Raw genomic sequence first — 18,757 nt, 5'->3', positions numbered from 1 at the left:
CAAGGCTGCAATTTACTTTTCGCTGAAGTCTGTCATTCAGACAAAGATTATATTGATGACAAAATGATAACAATAGTGTAACTGAAATGCATGAAGTGCATTAGCTTCACTACATAGGCGTTGGTGTGTAGACTGGTAAGCACAATTCTTATGTCATGACATGTTGGGAACAATATTTTGTGACGGTGTCTGATAAATAGGTGCTGTTGTTGGGCAAGATCATTTCCTTTTTTTTTTTTTTTTTTACAGACTATGAAAGTGATGATTGTGAACTTTCAAATTATGTGTGTAGCGGAGTTTCCTTGTTTAAGATAGAAATACTTAATTTATAATCAAGTATTTAGTTATAATGTGGCACCACCTTAATATTGGTTTTAGGACATTAAGGGAACCTATGTTAATAATAGCCTTCGTAAAAATCTAAGTAATGAATTTGTTCTAAGTGAAGAGCCAATCGTAACATTAGTGAACACGCTCACGTCAAAATATCTTTACAATGAATTTATTCAAGTAAGGTAAACATGGATAGTATGAACAAGTTAGATTATGAATTTGATATGATAGATTGGTTTCAATGAAAAGAATGAAATGGTCTAACTCAAAGACAGACAGAAATTGTACAGTCAATGATTACATCCTTACAAATCATAAACAGAGCTCACGCCAATGCCATGTTGAGGAGGAAAGAGCGTTAGCCATTGGGTTTGTTAGCCATCAGGGTTGATCAATGAGATTAAGGGTGATTTGCGTCTGTTGAAGTTCAAATCAGGAGGAGAAGGATACAAGGTTAAATGCCAGATCAAGTTCTTTGTAGTTTATTGATAATACATTATGCAATCAACAATGAATACAACACACCAGGATGTTCTCAGTCTAGAACAGTAAAACCAGTCAATGATGCCAGTGCAGCTTCACAGAGCATGAGTCACAGAAATAGTTCAAACGAAGGCCTTTGTGAGAAAGTAGTCTTGACAGTGGTCAAAGAGAGTTCTGCACAGTCCCAATTATGTCTACTTGTCCTGGGAAGACAGGTCTTTTACCCCCCAAGAGAGGGAAGTGTTTGTTAGGTGATGGTCAGAAGACCATGGGGAGGGGATGTGGTCATCCTATTAGGTGTCCAGGGCGTTCAGGGTGGGCAGACCAAGGGTCCGATGATGTTCCGAGAAGGGGGGGCAACCAAGACCCAAAGGTCTGATGATGGACAGGGGGGGAGCAGAGTCTCCAAGGTGGGGGAGCAGACCATCCCAAGGTCCAGGGGCCTCATGTATAAACATTGCGTATGCACAAAAAGTTTGCGTACACTGGTTTTCACACATGGTGTGATGTATAAAAATGTACTTGACGTGAGAATGTGCCAACCGTCACAGAAACTTTTGAGCAGACGTGAGAATGTGCGGACCGTCCGCAAAGTCTTGATTGGCTCTATGATATGGCAAATTCTAACTGAACAATGCCAAAACTCACCAAACATTACAAAATAAAGTTTCCACTACAGTTACTGTCATACGTCAATGACGTTGACTATTCAAAAAACATAAAAATAAAAGTTTGATCATCAATGTGGATGATCACATCAAACAGCCAAAACCCAAACCGAAAATGCTATAGGCTATACTGTTAAATCCTCCACCAATAACTTCTGTTCAATCCTCCACCAATAACTTCTGTTCAACTTGAGTGTCAAACCAATGACAAAATCACTCTGGAAATGCATATCACGCTAACCCATTAGCTGCCATGGTGTTACCAGGCGCCACCACTCATTTCTTATATTTTAGTTTTACATCGGACCATTTCTTCTTAATTTTTGCCATGGTCCGGTTCTCCGAACCCACAGCATTTATGGTCCTATAATAATAATTGGGGTGTGCTTGCCTTCGGCTAGCACAAACCATTGTAATCTCACATATATATTATTATTGTGAGAATGCTGTTCAGCATTCTCACTATTGCTTTTCAACTTCTTAGTTCTTCCGCCGTTTTTTGGCCTTTAACTAGTCCTGCATACTTTCACCGATTCCTACAATTTTGGTATCAAAACGTTCAGCTCCTTCAGGAGATGATGGCTATGACTTCTGGTATTTCTCACGTTTATACTTTTTAAAGAATTAAGGTTTTTGTGCAAATTAAAAATTTAGCTCCTTGATTTTTATGATTGAGCACACTCTGTGGCACACTCTGCTGGCTGCTCTTTTTCTGGTATTCAACTAAATTGTCAAACAAATTCCTCTGACGTTCATATAGTTTAACTTACAGAAACAAGTTATACCTTAAAATGTAGGAAAACTTGTCCTCTTTCAGAAAATGTAACTACTAAAGAGCTCACATTTACAGATGTTCAGCTTTGAGCCTTGAAGCGAGAGCAGCCTTTTCAATTCTCTCACTAACTTCAATGGAGAGGTGGGTAAAATTCGTCAGAGAATTTCGAAAGTAGACATGTTTTTAAACTGCCGGTAGAGTCGTATTTCTGCACAGACATATAAAGGACATGTCTGGTTTCGGGAGAGTCTTGGGTCTCGGAAAATATCCTAATTTTTTGGATTGGACGTATAGTTTTGCGTCTAGGTTAACTTGTTTGAGGTGTGGATGCTAGGTAAATGTTGGTTTTTCTCTCTGCCCAGCTCGTTAGCGAGCACAGCTGCTTCATTGCCGTGGCAACCAAACAAACACACACCAGGAAACCAAAAGGAACACGTTTTCGAAACTGCAGGTAGGCTGTGTTCGAAAACTTAGACAGCTGTCTTAATCCTTGATGTCTTACTAGACAGGTGTCTAACGAGACAGCTCTCTTCGGGGTAAGGTATCTTAAAAACTGTTGTTTTCGAACAACCCAGAGCCATAGAAAAAGAGAGTTGCGACACTTCCATAGACTCCCATTGTTAATGAGGAATGCGGAAGTAAAGCGTGTCTCACGCGACCTATAGTTCCAAACATTGTATTTTCCACCGTTGAACCCCATTCATTTTCAGTGTTTCCGAAGCAAGTTTGCTGGTAAATTGATGAAAATCCTGAATTTTTTTATATTTCAACCACCACATATCCATTGTTATTAGTAGTATTTCATATAACCAGCTTTAGATCAAATGTATCGTAAGATTATAGCGTGTTAGATTCTAAATGCAGTTAGAGCTAAACTGTAATTCTAGTAGCTAGCTAGCTATCTAACGTAGAGCTAAGCAACACTTTTACTGAAGCTATAGCTAGAGAGCACGTGTATCATAACCAGAAGTCCGTTGGTTTGGTTATAGTCTGTGAAATTAGTTCTAGTTATTGGTGTTCATTGGCATACAAAGTTAGTCTTCTCATATTAGCCTAGTTAGTAGAGCTAGCAACAATGAATGGCAGATTAGAGGATCCGAAGCAAGTTAGCTGGTAAATTGATGAAAATCCTGCATTTTTTATATATTTCAACCAACACATATCAATTGTTATTAGTAGTATTTCATATAGCCAGCTTTGGATACAATTTATCGTAAGATTATGACTTGTTAGATTCTAATTGCAGTTAGCTAGACTAGGGCTAGTATCTAATGTAGAGCTAAGCAACACTTTTATTGTAGCTATAGCTAGAGAGCACGTGTATCATAACCAGAAGTCCGTTGGTTTATATTCTGTCAAATTAGTTCTAGTTATTGGTGTTCGTTGGCGTACAAAGTAAGTCTTCTCTTATTAGCCTCGTTAGTACATCTGATTAGAGATAGCAACAATGAATTGCAGATTAAGGGGTCCCCTATCGTCCAGTTAGCTCTCAACGCTCGGCAGGAATTTCAAGTCCACTCACTAGCTAGTTAGCTCAAATAGATGCATCTACTACTGCAGGGGTAGGCAACCCTGGTCCTAGAGAGCCGCTGTCCTGCATGTTTTAGATGTTTCTCTGCTCCAGCACACCTGATTCAAATGAATGGTCATTACCAGGCTTCCACAGAGCTTGATAACGACCCATTCATTTGAATCAGGTGTGCTGGAGCAGAGAAACATCTAAAACATGCAGGACAGCGGCTCTCTAGGACCAGGGTTGCCTACCCCTGTACTACTGCATCAATCAAAAGAATAAATGACCTTGTGATAAGATCATCAGCACTAGTGTGGATGATGAGAGTAAAAAGAAAGTATAACTGCATGGAGACGATAACTTTAATGATTATTATCGAAACAGCATCAAGGTATTGTCAGGCTGGTGGAGAGATGACCAGGTTGATGTTGCCTTGACACGGCTGGTAAGTGTGTAGAGACCGGTGGAGAGTTGGAGAGGCTGTAATAAACAATTATATGGAATGTCAATTCTCCCAAATTATAGATTTTTTAATAAATAGTTTGAGTTATGTAGCACCGGTTAGTGCCATTTCTTTTACATTAAACACATAATAAACTTACTGTTTGTGTAAGAGTGATGGTGAGGCTAGTGGAGTGATGCAGCTGGTGGAGCAAAGGAGAGGCTGGTGGTGCTTGCCATTCCTGTAAGCAGCGGAGTGATGACGGAGCTAGTTAGTGGGGCTATTAATGGTGAGGCTGTAAGATTAGGAAAGAATGATATCTGATATTAGTATGTAAATTGACAGTTACCACAAACAAAAATAATTTTGCATTTCTGAAGTAGATGATGCAGATATGTTGACCTTAGTCCTGGGGATCTACATACCTATAGAAGCTGAAGTCAAGGTAGGTTGTGGGACATTTGTTGGCGCAAAAGTCAGGCCGAGCACCTCCATGGCAACGATAAAAGTGTTTGGTGGCCTGGTTGTTGTAGGCCTAGATGTTGCTTGGCTTTGCTGGTTCTTCTTTGCTCTTTTTGTTTGGCTTTTGCTTCCAAGATGACCGTCTTTTAAGAGCCCCTTTTTCCTTTCAGCCCGTATGTGCTTTGCTGCGATTCTCAACCTCAGCCTGATGTATCTGTTGGTGAGTTTTTTTTGTACATCATGACATGAGGGAAGCCTGCCGTCGATCATCATAGCTTCCTTCTCCAGCACATCCATGGCATTTTGGAGATCCATGAGGGAGGCACTGGTCCTGGTTCGGAACAGCTCCTCAATTTGCTGGACTAGGTCAAAGGCCTCTTGCGACGGCCGACAAAGCGCACCAGGTTTGAATTCCTTCAGCCTCAGTAAAGTACTGTGCTCTCCTTCAGGTTTGTCAGCATTGTGATTAATTGCATTTTTGCATTCATTACACATTTTGTAGTATTTGTTCACTTGATTTACAATGTATCCTGTTAGATGGTAGAGAGCACAGGTCTCTGTTGTTGTGAGGTCAGGTGCAGGACTACGCTCCATCAGCTCCTCCACTCGCAGGGCAGGACTGGGTAAGGTCTCCTTTGCATCCAGAAAGTCAGCCAAAAGGCTGTTCTCATCTTCCTGATAGCTTCCTGATTTCATTGTTGCTAAAAACTGCCCAACAGAAATTGACTTCAGTGCTTGGTGAAACTCCACAGCAGTTGGGACTGGATTCCTCTGTCGGATGCAGCCAAATAGGTTTTCCAGACAGTCTTGGGTAAACCTGCTGGTCAACACAAACACGTGTCCCTGGGACAGCATGTCTTCCTGGATGGACAGTATTGTAGATGTTGCCATCACAATCCCTGTTTGTACAGGCTTCCAGCTACTCGGCTGTCCAATCTTCAGCCCACGGAACAGTTGGATCGTGTCCTTGAGGAACTTGATGGCCTTTTGGTACTCCTCCATCTTGTGCCTGCTCAGTGCCATTACTGGGTGGCGAGAAGACATGAGGTCGAACCAGTGGTCTACCTGCTCTAGGAGCCATGCTGTTGTCCGGTAAGAGGTGGGTCGTTGTTCCTTCTCAACCATATATTTCAGGCCAGCACTTGTTGCCTTGCTGAAAACATTTAGTGCAGGGCCTACCTTCATCTTGTCAAAATGACTGGGCTGAAGGGTTTTCATTGTCACATTTGGAGCAATTTTCAAAGCCATCCCCTCTTGAAAATGAACCAAATCTTTCAGTGGACCGACTGAAGCTTCATTGGAGGGAAGGTTCTCCCTCTCAACCGTATCCGGTGGAATTGTGAACGTCTGTCCGCGGACCAGGGCACAGTTCTTCACCAGGTGTGGGACATCTGGCATGAAGTGTAGCCTCCTGTCTGGTCTTGTTGGATGTGGGACAGACGTTTTGTTGTGGTCCACACCAAAGGCCTTCCACATTGCCCGATTAGGACTGCCCATGTCAGTGGTGACGTGAATCACATGTAGCCCGATGGAATCTGCTCTGTGAATAATGTCCAAGACAATAGGTTTGTAAATGGCCCCATTAGTGGAATTGCCACTGTAGTGGTAAGCCACTACTTGTTTCCACCTTGTCGTGCTCCCTGCCAACATAAAAACACATGCATGTGTTGCCTCTCCTGTGTGGCCAGGTAACGTCACATCCCCATACAGCTTCCCTGTTCCCAGGTGCAGCTCCACGCTTGGAGTGATTGACATCTCATCCACAGTAAGTACACACTCCCTCTCCATCTCTGTCAGGCCATCTACCTTCAGCTTGAGCATGTCAAACACCTCCCCTAGTACTCCTGGTTCCATTTTAATGTGCTGTATTCTTCTTTGCAGGGTTCTGAGGTCAGGGAGAGGAATCGACATGTCCTGTAGAAGTTTGTAGCCGGTTGAGCCAGTAGCAAAACGTATTTGAATAGCCTTTTTAAGGATGTCATTTCCCCATCGTATGCTTCTCTTACTCTTCAGACCGCTCGCTTTGATCTGGTCTTTCGATAACATTGTTCCAAATTTATTTTCCATTATTATTTTTTTCCGCAGGACCACATTCATTCTTTTTTGACAATTTAGGGCTGCCTGTAACCTTATTGTTTGATCTATTTGTTTTGTTAACTCCTCCCTCAAGTCTTTATCACTGTACCCTGGCTCACTTGGACACTGGGCACAGGATCCTGGCTCACTGGGCACTAGAACCTGGCTCACTTGGGCACTGGAACCTGGCTCACTTGGACACTGGGCACTGGCTACTGGCTCACTGGGACACTGGACTGGCTCACTGGCTGCTGGTATGCCCCTCTCAATTTCCTCACAGTCTAAATCTTCAATAGCCTCTCTTCCCTCACTTTCCCTTCTCTGACTTCCCTCAGTATCTGAAATGATGACATGGCATTGTTAGTGTTATGGGGTGGGGAGGGTGTGCAATTATAAATGTTAGATTCATTCTAAGTTCACATTGTTCATACCAAAGTTCATCATGTGACAGTAGGTGTGGTCACTGGCCACTGAATACACATGTACTGGAAGCTTTTTGGTTGTTCTCTCACTAGGACCCTTCCTCCTCTTGGGCTCAGGACGATGCAGAAATATGCTGGGAACAGCATCAGCCTTCAATTTCAGTTGGCCTTTTTTTGTTTTTGTGAATTGGTCTCCCTCAAAATGTGCCTGCGATGATATTGGCACAATGGCGTGAGTTTAATTTCCACATGCATTACAAACTCATAATAGTCAATCCCAATTTCATTATATACATATTACAGTAAACACATTGGTCCTTGATCCAAAGTGAAATGTATAAAGACAACTTAAACTCACACCACACAGTTTTCTATTATTGAATTTCCTTGTGACAGTCAGGTGCCTTCTGCCAACTTGGGCCATCCATTTTTTTATCCTGTTTGTGTCTTTTGGAAAACCATACATCCCGATCCCTTTCTCAGACCGATTGGAGCATCCAAATGCTGCACAGCCAACCATAATCTCATTGTCTTCTAGGATCAAATGAAGTGCAGGAGCTCAATCATTGGACATTTTATACTGCATTTCAACCACTATAATAATTGTGTGTGTGCCTAGGCTGAGGTTTGTGAACAGCAGACATTTAGATCACTGGATCACTACAAACAAACGGAGTGGAAGAACACTGGACATTTTGTACAGTAAACAATAAAATGTTTTATTGAATTGCAGTTGGTTGCCTTGTATATTCTGTTCTATTTTTATCTATTGAACAGTTGCTGGTGATCATGGTTTGATTCAACTTGCATCAAGTACTACAGATATAAGTGTTGTTAATGTGGTAAATTGTAAGTGGAATGATGAATTTAAAAAATACCAGTTACTTCAACAGTAGAATGTTAAACGTTAAGTGGAACAATTTAGTCCTCATTAGGCTAATGTTTGGTATGTACAGTTCGTAAAGTATGGTAGCTAGCATAGCCATTTCTAGCTCTGCTTCACAATATTGCGTTATGTATTATAAATTAATGTTATACATACATGTTAATAAAGTAGCAGACATACATGATACAACACACCAGTAACCAATTGACATTGTGTTAATATACCGAAAATATCCGTGAAATGAGATGGTGCTGCTGTCTGTCCCGCCGAAAACCATTCAAACAGGTTGACAGCAGTGGGGGGTTTTTTAACAACAGCGAGCTACCGGAATCACGTCACAAAAAAGCTCTAGATTTTTTCATGCGTTTCACTGGCAGTGAGTTTTCACAATGTTGTAGTTCACTCCATTTTACACCAAAAACGTCAGAGAGGACTGCGTTATGTAGATACGAGTCAGTTGAAGATAGCCAGAATATCGGATTTCTTCATGCGAGCCTGTTTCATTCGTAATTTGCCTGAGAAAGCGACTTCCGTTGGCCAGCTCCATTGAAAACCATTCAAAAAAGTTGACAACAGTGGGGCTTTTTGGAACTACAGCGAGCTACATGAACCACGTGATCACGTGTCGGCGAGATCAAAGCGTGTCGCAACTCTCTTTTTCTATGGCTCTGGAACAACCTATTAAGACAGGATGCACGTCATCGCGCTGCGTGTACTTATGTGCTTGCACTAGCGCACTTTGTCAGACGGCAGTCCTTGCATTGAGTTTGTTGTCACACTAAGTCAAGTTAAGCTGTATTTAAACTTGTGTTAGATATAAGCTCAATAGCTCATAACATTTGTGTTTGTATTTCACTCAATTGATAGGATTATGATTAAACGCAGCAACTAGTGTCTGCACTGCACTGCGATGCTAGCTACTGTACGTTATCGAAAAGTCGGAGCAAATTTACAAATTAGGAGTGTTATCAATAAAATAAGTAAATTTTCAGCAACTACACTGCCCAATTCTCGATACATTTTTATTCAGATACTGATTTATAAGTACCGTTTAGCTGAAATATGAATAGTAAAAACGTAGAGCAACAGCGGTGAAAGGATTCTGTTTAACTTGTTGCTCACGTTAACCCCGCGCACAGACTTATGGGTAATACGTGCCGCTATTAAGACAGCAAGGCAGCTCCGATGCTCTCTTAAAAAATGACCGTTATGTGACGTATTTCAAGGTATCTTATTAGACAGGAAGAGAAGATTTAAGACATTTCGAACAGACCTTGCTGTCTTAAAAGGAAGGAAGGACACATTTTAAGAGTTTTCGAACAGAGCCGTAGAGTCTATTTCTGACTGTACAGAGATATAAAGAATATCTCTGGTTTCGGCAGAGTCTTGGGTCTCGGAAAATATCCGTATTTTTGGGATTGGACGTACAGTTTTGCGTCGAGGTTAACTTGTTTGAGGTGTGGATTCTAGCTACATTCCATAACTAGGCTAACTAGAGAGGGTACAATTTCTGGGGAAATTGTAGGGTGTGCATGCTTGCCGGTTGTCGGTTGCACAGGGGTCCGTTTTTTAATGACATTTTTACAACTGATATTTCTGTAGGCTATATTTTATATAAAAAATGCATAGCCTACTTATTATCTATAAAGATTAAATAGATTTAAAAGCATATTTTTTTCTGCTCATTTACAACTCAAAATATTGAGAGTGAAGAGTAGAATGAAATAGTTGTCTTCTCATTTCCCCTGCAAGAGGGAGCAGCCTCATAGTTGAATCAAAACGAATACATTTGGCAGACCAGTGTAAAACTGGACCTAATCTCTATTATTTAAACATAATTTTAAGTTTTTCCCCTCTTGTGATATTGTCAGGCATTTAGCCTACTCATGTTGCATTCATTCATTTAAGGGGCAATTGACTGTTTTTTGGGGTATTTCACACTGTTCCGTAAGGTCTCCAAATAGGGTATGTAACATTGGTTGGGTTGAAAATGGCCCGGGTGCTGTTCTATGCCCACTGACAGATCCTCTGAAATGTTCCCGGGAAAAAACACTAGCTTTTCTCCTTTTATGGTATGCTCATTAATATTTAGATGAGCTGCGCGCTGATTGGTTTAGTGAAGCTGTGGAGCAAAAATGCAACACGGCCAACAGCAGCACTCTGAAACACCGAAGTTGGAGACTTGAAATAAAAACGCGCAAATAAATCGATTGTGTCTACACAACACTGTTTTCAACAGATTTACTATATATCATTTGAAATGATAACATTACTTGTTTCCACTTCTGTTGTTGAAGCAAACTGGATTGACTTGGGTGGGTAGAACGTTAGGCTACAGCTTAGCAACCAAACCATATCCTGATTCTACTCGGCTTCAGTTAGCTACCTAGCTCTAAATAACTTGCTGAAAAATAACATGACCAAGATCTGGACAAACATGCATCGTGAATTGTAGATTTACATTACACAGCTTATTTATTTGAATGAAACACAGTCAGGAACATGAATCAACGTTAGCCCCATTGCCAATAAACTAGACTAAATTATCACACATTCTACCTATGCTCTTGCGTTAGCAAGCTAAACTTGTTTACATGCCTACAGTCTAGGGGGGTATTCGTCGTAGCTCGCTAAGCAGTTTAGCAAGCTAATTTTCAGGCTAAGATAAAACACGCCCCTCTTTTTGGTTCGTGGAAGCAAGTTTAGATAAATCACCATAGTAACATATCAATTAGCACTAACCTGCTCGAGAGCAGGCTAACGTAAGTGTAGCTGGATAAGCTTGCCACACCCCCGGAAAATAATTGGCAGCTCCCTTTTTGAGAGACCCAGCTGACCAAGGAGATATAGTTCGATTAACTTTCCATACCAATATAGTTCTTCACGATCGCCAAGATCCTTTATTTCACACGGATGAGTTCTTGTTTGAGCTATATCGATTCAGCCGACAAGGACTCATTTATTTGCAAGACCTTCTCGGGCCGTACATTGCAAATATCACACGCCGCAGCAAGCTATGCTTTATGAGCTTATGCTGCTGTATGTGAATATGTAACGCTATGTTCTAAGAAATGTCTTATCTGTTGTGCCTGTGCTTTTTATGTTTCACTGTGGGAGAGTGGGAAACGTCATATCGATTCCTTTTTATGTCTTGACGTGAAGAAATGGACAATAAAGCTACTTGAAACTTTTACTGTGCTTCAGACTCTCTGCATAGCCTTGAGGTTTTTCGCGTCAGGTAGGCTACATTTTTATACAGTATAGGCGATGCAGAAAACATTGGCAAAGCCACAGCATGCGTTGCTGTAAGAAAAGTGTACTTGGCGCTTAACCAGCTGATGAATCAATTCATCATATTCCTGGCGATGCCCCAGTCAATGAAATCAAAGAGGGATTTACACATAGGCCTACATGCATATACACATACATAGGGTGATATCAGGTAAAATGGGCCATTTAAGGTTTGGGGGTCCCAGCCCTGACAAGTAACAGGGGATTTGATTGCTTTATGGTTGCTATGGTGGGCGGGACAATAATTCAAACAAGACTGCACCAGAAAGCTGCATGGTAAGTAGCCTGGCATACCAAATCTAATTAAACTATTATAAGGATGATAAATCTTTTGTTTTTGTTTTACATGCACATAAAAAAACTATGAATATCTGTCTTGATGGCATCAATCACAAATAATGTTGTTAGTTTGGTATATGAACATATTTTTTGAAAACGTTATGTTTTTCTTGGTGGTCCAATTTACCTTAACCCACTGAGGTAAAATGGGCAACATGGTTTCAGATAAAATGGGCCATCATCTGTGTCACCCACAAACACACATACACGTGTTGGAGTGTGTGTGAGGGTGTGTGTGTGTGTCACACCATGACCCCCCCAACAGTAATAATGGTAGTAGATATTTTATGTACAGTGAGTATGGCGAAGGAGAAGGAAGCGAGAGGAGAGGAGAAAGGGAGAAGGAAAGAGAGACAAAAAAGAGAGTAGGAGCAAGGACCAGAGAGGAAAGGATACAAAGATGAAACAGGGATGGAAAGGAAGGCCAAACAATTACAATCTGTGGAAAGAGGAGAGGATGAAGGGGGCCTTAGATTAATACATGGAGGGAGAGAAGAAAAGAATTACAGTGAGTGTGCACCTCTTATCAAGAGCATGGGGTGTGCCGCAATCAACACTGCAAAGACGCATCAGTGGAAAGGTGACTGGCAGTGAACATGTGTCAGGGCAGAAGCCCTACCTTCCACAGGAGGCAGAAAGGGAGCTTGCTGCCACCCTCAACACATTGGCGCAGAGGGGGTTTCCCTTCACAAAACGTGATGTCCGGCAAGTGGCCTTTGTTTTTGCAGCCAAGAACAACATTTCTGGTTTCTCCAAGACAGCAGGGAGGGCCGGATATTATTGGTTTAAGAACTTTCTAAAGCACAACCCAGAGCTTTGGATGTGCAAGCCAGAGGTCCTGTCTGCAGCACGGGCTGCTGGACTCAACAAAGAGGTGGTTAGCCAGTGGTTTAACCAGTATGAGAGCCTTTTGGTCAAGCTGGGTATTGAGGGCACACCGTCACATATATATGAAACTGTGACCAGTCTTGGCTTCAGGATCATTTTTTTTTAAGTATGGCACATATGAATATGTTTGTTTAATGCAGTTTAAATGTTTTGTGGCTGTATAAGCAACTGTGTTTTAAAAGTAAATTTGATGATAAATTACAATTTCCCTTTGCAGTTTCACTGGCCCATTTTACCTGAACAGCTGGTCCATTTTACCTGAAAATGCTTGTGCCAAAAAAGTTGGCACAGCTGATGTTTCAAGAACTGTAGGGCCTAAATAATTTTATTACATCATTTAAAAAAAAAGAGATCAAAAACAGTCATTAGTAATCATAAAAATACATGCAAAAGGCATATATGGTATTGTATTATTGTCCCAAACGATTTACCAAAAAGTGGCCCATTTTACCTGATATCACCCTAGTACATGCGCTTTCAGTAGGCCTACATATATCCTCATAAGTGTCTATGAATTCGTATCAATTATACTCTTTGTTTTAATACTTATTCTGAAAAAGTTGATATCATAATTTTCGCTAGCAAGATCTCATTCGATGATTAATTTCCATTAAGCCTACTGCCAGCAGGCACATTTAAAGAAATGTGATCTGATTGATCGGGGTAATAAGGCACTAAAGATGAGCCATTTTACAAAAATACGCATTTAGTTTATCGGCAATTTTTTTGCCAAGATGCCTGTCTTGCTCTGGCAGCGGTGGCGGTGTTTGACTTAGCAATGATAATATGCTTATGCGTCTTCGTAGAGACTCATTATAATAGTTTGCTCAGATGGCGAGAATATCACCGCTCTCTCTTTCGTCTTTTCCGCCATCATACCGTTAGAAAATCACGGTTTTGGTGATCGACCTTTCCTGCCTTTTGAAGTAGGACGTGCTCGTGCACTTGCCCTGATAAGTTTAGCCTGATTGAAATTAACCACATGATTTGGATGCGGATCAGCCGTCGACGAACCGATATTTGCGGTTCTCAGTTAGCTCGCTAATGTTAACGGGCTAAAGGGACAATTGATTAATTTAGCTTCAACCCCTACGACGAACGGGCCCCCGGTGTTACTAGTACCGGTTACTAGCAATGCTACCGTATCCTGTATCAAGCACCTGCCTTTCTCCAGTTCTTTCAAATAGATTATCTAGACAGGCGTTAGCAATTATAAGCCAGACTGCAGTTCGTTTTCTGGCTATTTTTCGGAAGCTTCCCTTCTAATGCCGACTACAGCTAGTCTAGCTAGCTAGAGTCATTTGATGTGTGTAGAAACGTATTTAGCATTCTACTTGGTATGCTATATTATACAGGAAACTTTAGCATTGCTAATAACTGTTAGCACAACATCATACTGTCCTTATAGGCGAGCAAATCCTGCTTGCAATTGTCAAAGGTTGTCAAAACTGTCTTGGGTGAAATGTTCAGAGCAAATGAATGATTGAGTGTCGAACTTCGCCGGGATCTTCTCATAAGACAACAGCAGTCATGCCTGTTGAATGTTTGGCTCCTTGGGAAGACTGAGTGATAGCCTTCCCTGTACAGCCTGGAACACAGCATTTACGACCGTGGTCCATTTTCAATATCCTTGTTATAATTCAAAACGTTCTTCTTTGTAATTCCTTATAAGTAGCTTACACAGAGCAGCGCGCAGCTAAACTAGTATCGGAGATAGACGCTACCTCGGGCTGGACCGTAGCTTTGTTGAAAAGCTAGCTTTTTACAGCCAAATTTTTTCTTTTTGAGATTTGAATAGGAAAGAGGTGTCAATGGACTTTGATATTCACGGTATGTTAATTTTACCCACCGAACTGTCGTTATTCAACTATGAAAAGGTAAAATCGGTTTTGCAGTCAATTGCCCCTTTAATAAAGAACCCCCTTTGAAGCTTATTGTGACAACGACGTTACCGGGCATATAGCTATCTCAGATTGGATCGCGATTCAAATAGTACCATCTGCTAACTGAAAAATATGCCCCCATAAACGTAAATAAGCTTGACATTTATTTAGGGGAAAATCCCTCATTCAAAAAGCTCAGTGGTAGCGATCATTGTCAGTAAAAACGCAAAATAGCCCTGTGTGGAGAAGCTGCCCTGGTAAATTGTAGTACTACTAGCTACAGTACAGTACTACCGAGTACTTCGTAGCGATTGCGTTGGTTGAATTCGATTTAACGTTCCGTTGTACGGTTTAGGCTGAAATGCATTATTTTCATGAACAGATTGACATGTTTAGACTGTGGCAATGGAGTTTAGGTTAGAAGTCACTAGTCAGATAGTTTCACCTATTGAAATACTTTTTAAGTAAGGGTAGTGTCGATTATGAGCCGCCGTTTGACTTCCTGTAAACGGCTGTGCCTGTATGTTTTTGTTAGCTACTAGACAAGGCTACAGCGTTGCAGTGAGCTACTGTACACTGGTTTGAAACCACAGGTAATGATAATTTCACCCACACATCGTTTACTTGTAATTTAATGTCATAATAAATCCTGCAACGAAGATGTATTTGTGAGGAATGTTTATTTAAACAATTGAAAACAGATGCATCATAGACCGCTGTTGTATGTGTTGCCCGGGCAACAGAGGCTAATGTCATGATGCTAATGCTTCAGTGAGATAGTAGACTACTGTTTCCGAAAGTAGATGTACTTCCTTAATAATATTACCTTATATTGTACATTACTCATCACAATAGTGTGTCATATCACGAAGTAAAATGAGCAAATAGTTATCACCCAGGCCTCTTTGCTTGTGGCGTTTCTGCAGCTGCCTTGCAGTAAAGCAGTGTAGCCTAGCCAATGCAATGGCCATCTCCCAGAAGTAAACGAGCTGCTAAACTAATGTTCTGCTAGAGATAGTCACGCGGGTTTTCGTGACGTTAGTGGCGTCAGTCACTGTGGCTAGCAAGTTAGCCACCGTTGGCTTCACTTTTCGCCACAAAAACGTAATTTCTACTTAAACCGTGCAACAGAACGTAAATCCCAATACAAGCAACTCAATGGCTACCAAGACGAAACGTTTGACACGTAGGTTGTCTATGTAGTCCAAATATTAACAAAGTTTTAGGGGAGGCATAAAGAAATAATAATAATATATATGTAAGATAACAATGGTTGTGCCCTTGCCGAAGGCAAATCACTCCCAATAACGGTTTGACTTTTTTTCCACAATCGACCAAATTGGCCAAACAAGGTATGTACATTGAGCTTAAAGTGTACATTATTTAGCTAGATCGTTTTTATTTTAGCAAGTTTTAGAGAAATCTGCAAAAATTGAGGCACGACTGTCATAGCTGACCGTCACGAACAGCCAAACCAGGGCTGGGGTACTACAGTAACACTAAGTGTTTGCTGCAGCTGGAGTTAATCCTACGAACAAACGCATCATAACTGGAAAGTTTTTACTTTTAATTGACAATATTGAACACAGATGTAAAGTAACTTGTCTTTACCCTAAGTATCTTCTCCGTTTTCCATTTGAAGTAGTAGATATACTTACGTTGGAAATCCTTTCTCTCTAGCTTCATCCCTTCGGTTATTATTCAAGCCTACGGTGTTAATAGATACCACTTTGACACACTTGCAAGAAATGATCCGCTGGTTAGATGTAGCATGATCTTGTTATTTACCAGAAAAAACTCACCAGGGACAGACAACATCAGCAACCCTGTACTATGAATTATTATTTTGATGTAATCTTAAATTAAGTGTCTGAACAGGACTGGTCTGATAAGAGAAAAATTATTAGTTTCTCCTCCGTTTTGAGATTCTAGGTTAGAAATGTTGCCAGTCTGTTGCCAATGACCAGCGGTTGCTACGTTTTTCCAGCAAGTTCCAGTCATTCCAGTGTTGTCCTCTTACCTTCAAATTCGTTCAACCCAGACTTCAGCAACTGGTTTTCTGCTCAATTTTCACATTTTCCAGCAGCTCATCTTTCTGAAATGTTCCGCTTTTTGTTTTGCATTTTTCTTCTTATTTTCTTCCGTTTAATGCCTTCATCTTGCTCCAGGTCCTTTCAAAAATACATTTCACAGCAGTATCTTCCAACTGCCAGTACTTTTGCATTTTTTCCCTCTTTTCTGTACTTTTCTGCCTTCATCTTGCTGCAGGTCCTTTCTAACATACATTTCAGGCCTTTTGAAACTCCAGCAAATATTTTTTTGCTAAATGTTCACATTTGTATGCGTTGTTTCTCTTCTTTCTGATTTGTTTCACTTTGTTTAGCATTTTTCTTCTCTTCTCTGTAGTTTTATGCCTTCGTCCAGCTTCAGTCTCTGTTTAAAATACCTTTCGGTCGCTTTGAAGCTTCAGCTTTTAACTTTCTGAAAATGTTCACAATTTTCAGCTTTTTTAGCATAGTCAGCTATCCCCATTCAGGTTTTCAGCATTCTCACTGCTGTTTCGCATGATCAGCCTTTTCTATTAACAAAGTTTTAGGGGGGCAAAAATAAATAATAATAATAACTAGAGAAGGCTGTTCCTGCGAAACAGCAGTGAGAATGCTGAAAACCTGAATGGGGATAGCTGACCATGCTAAAAAAAAGCTGAAAATAGTGAACATTTAGTAGAAAGTTACAAGCTGAATGTCTTGTGAACATTTTAAAGGTTGAATGGTGTCTCTATCTGAAAGTATGTTGAAGTAGTTACGTTTGAAAGAGGAGGACTGAAAGTATGCTGAAGTAGTTAAGTTTGAAAGAGGAAGCTTTTTTAATGATTTGAAAGGATTTACCATTACTTTTAAAGGGAGAATAATTTGCACAAAAACCTTAACATTTTTTGAAGTATAAAAGGGAGAAATACCAAAACACAGCACATCTTCTGAAGGAGCTGAACGTTTTTTTTAATATGTTTTTTTTTATTGCTGAAAATACAGAAATGAGAAAATACCCGCAAGCTGAAAGCTGAAATGAATTTCAAAAATGTTTGAGTCACACAAAAGAGGCAGTGTGGAAGCTGAACTGCATGATCTAACAAAGCTAAAAGCTAAAATAGCCTACAATGCGGGAGAAGCTGAAAGCTGAACTGTTAAACAGGAGAAGAAGTAGGCTAGCTAGTCATAACAAGAATATTATCGTTTTAACAGCTGAAATTATAGTTGGGATAGTAATAGCAGTAGCAGATGTAGCCTACCATTGAGTGCATTTACTCGGCTTTCTTAGTAGGATTCAAACATACAGCAGTAGGGCCGATACAAGAAGACACGGCGACACTTTGTTGCAGAAGGATGATGGTGCAAGTTTCGTCCATGAAGCATAGGCCTACAATGATTAATAAAAAAGAATCGTGTAGACGTGTTTATTGAGTAATCGCATAACTAATTACACATGTAAACGGAGTAATTGTATTATTGGCATAAACCGACAATTGCTAGTAATCGGGTTTGATGAATGATGAACTTTATTGGTTCGTAGAGAATAACAGAAATTTGCCTAGCATCCATACCTCAAACAAGTTAACCTAGACGCAAAACTACACGTCCAATCCCAAAAATAAGGATATTTTCCGAGAACCAAGACTCTGCCGAAACCATTGATATCCTTCATGTGTCTGTTCGGTCAGAAATACAACTCTTTTTGCAGTTTCCAAAACGTTACCCAATTCTGCTTTCATGGAGCGTGTCTGTTTGGTTGCCACGGCAATGGAGCAGCTGTACTCGCTAAGGAGCTGGGCAGAGAGAACGACACATTTAGCTAGCACCACACCTCAAACAAGTTAACCTAGACGCAAACCTATACGTCCAATCCAAAATATAAGGATATTTTCCGAGACACAAGACTCTGCCGAAACCAGAGATGTCCTTTATATGTCTCTGCGGTCAGAAAAACGACTCTACCTGCAGTTTCCAAAACGTTACCCAATTTCTACCCAAAATGAGGATATTTTCCGAGACCCAAGACTCTCCCGAAACCAGACATGTCCTTTATATGTCTGTGCGGTCAGAAATACGACTCTACCGGCAGTTTAAAAACACGTCTACTTCCGAAATTCTCTGACGAATTTTACCCACCTGTCCATTGAAGTTAGTGAGAGAATTTGAAAGGCTGCTCTCGCTTCAAGGCTCAAAGCTGAAAATCTGTCAATGTGAGCTCTTTAGTAGTTACATTGGCTGAAAGAGGACAGGTTTTCCTACATTTTAA

The 18,757-nt window shown here is 40.7% G+C and overlaps 1 long non-coding RNA gene across 37 annotated transcripts; it reads left to right on the top strand.

Moving 5' to 3' along the window:
- The first annotated feature begins 657 nt into the window (after nucleotides 1-657).
- On the top strand, nucleotides 658-7,906 carry LOC146234396 (uncharacterized). Of its 37 annotated transcripts, none has more exons than XR_014741718.1 (11): nucleotides 2,731-2,991; nucleotides 4,598-4,659; nucleotides 4,847-4,896; nucleotides 4,965-5,299; nucleotides 5,396-5,487; nucleotides 5,588-5,775; nucleotides 5,955-6,241; nucleotides 6,365-6,441; nucleotides 6,558-6,628; nucleotides 6,847-7,006; nucleotides 7,268-7,906. It is a non-coding gene; the product is annotated as an uncharacterized LOC146234396 (long non-coding RNA). The 37 variants fall into 37 exon arrangements; XR_014741707.1 differs by lacking the exon at nucleotides 2,731-2,991 and adding exons at nucleotides 3,982-4,217; nucleotides 4,387-4,503 and having other exon boundaries at nucleotides 4,847-5,299; XR_014741699.1 differs by lacking the exon at nucleotides 2,731-2,991 and adding an exon at nucleotides 3,982-4,503.
- The last annotated feature ends 10,851 nt before the right edge of the window (nucleotides 7,907-18,757 follow it).

Source organism: Hypomesus nipponensis, chromosome 23 (genome assembly GCF_054491055.1).
Source record: "Hypomesus nipponensis isolate SF chromosome 23, ASM5449105v1, whole genome shotgun sequence".
In the NCBI taxonomy this organism is placed as follows: domain Eukaryota; kingdom Metazoa; phylum Chordata; class Actinopteri; order Osmeriformes; family Osmeridae; genus Hypomesus; species Hypomesus nipponensis.
The sequence above is the reverse complement of the archived record's forward strand: the minus strand, read 5'-3'. Positions and strand labels throughout refer to the sequence as shown.